Here is a 1,054-nt window from a genome sequence, read left to right on the forward strand (position 1 = left end):
TTAGTAAATCTGATTTTTTAAAAGTTGATATTAGTGAAAAGCTGTAATATTGTTTCCATATGCTTCATTCAGACACCTGGAATGCTTTTATGTATACTGATGTACAGTACTTTGAAACTTAGAATATGAATACATGATCCCCATATGAGCACTTTGCATTATGCTCTAAGGATCTTGAGCTTTTCATTACAACCTTTATTTTGACTGTAGAATTGATAAAGAATAAATAGTACCAGGACCAAAGTTCTATGTACACCTGCTTGGGAGTAAATCTCACTGAACTCATACTCCTGTGTAAACATGCAGTATTCAGATTCACTATTACTGCTTAGCATGTAAACTACCTGTTTGTAGTTTTATTCAGGGTAGTAACGTCAGTCTTTAGATAGAAGGATAAAAAGTTTGTGATTTCAAAAGCTGCATACAGTAGTTTACTGTAATATGTGAAAACAACCCTTCAAAAATAACATATAAAGGTGGAAAGAGGAACAGAGCTTAAACCACAGGAGGTGGCAGACGCTGGTTGGCTTCATGCGACATATTAAACCATGGGTAGGTTTTGGAACAGTGTACCGGTTTATTCAACAAACCATAGTTTAAACACACAATGGTTTAGCATGCTCCCGTCATTGGGTGTAACTAACAGAAATTAGAAAAGCCCCCCTCCTTCCCCCCCCCCCTTTCTGCCAGCTCTGCCGCTGCGTCATCTAGAAATTTAACAAGTGCTGTTCCTTGGGGGAATACAGAAGAAGTCCATCTCTGTATAGCAAAGCACAGACCCGAGCAACACTGAATTAATTACATTCTGTGGGGAGGCGAAGACACTTCAATTACATTTTTCTTATGCAAGACCCTCGCCTGGGGATCGAGCCGAGGTGTCAATAAGCCTTCCGCACCAGCCAACAACCAGCAGGCATCTGGGTAAACAGGAGAATAGCAGCAACCCCCTACCGGCCGTCTCGAGCGCACAGCCTTTCTCTGATTGGCACAGTAACAACAGGAAGAAAAGTCTGGGCGGAGGCGGGACTTATCCAAGTCATTGTGCAGAGGCAGA

Source organism: Python bivittatus, unplaced genomic scaffold, assembly GCF_059951505.1.
Source record: "Python bivittatus isolate LINGU-HERP-01145 unplaced genomic scaffold, Pbiv_v1 ctg000020_np1212, whole genome shotgun sequence".
NCBI classification, from domain to species: Eukaryota; Metazoa; Chordata; class Lepidosauria; order Squamata; family Pythonidae; genus Python; species Python bivittatus.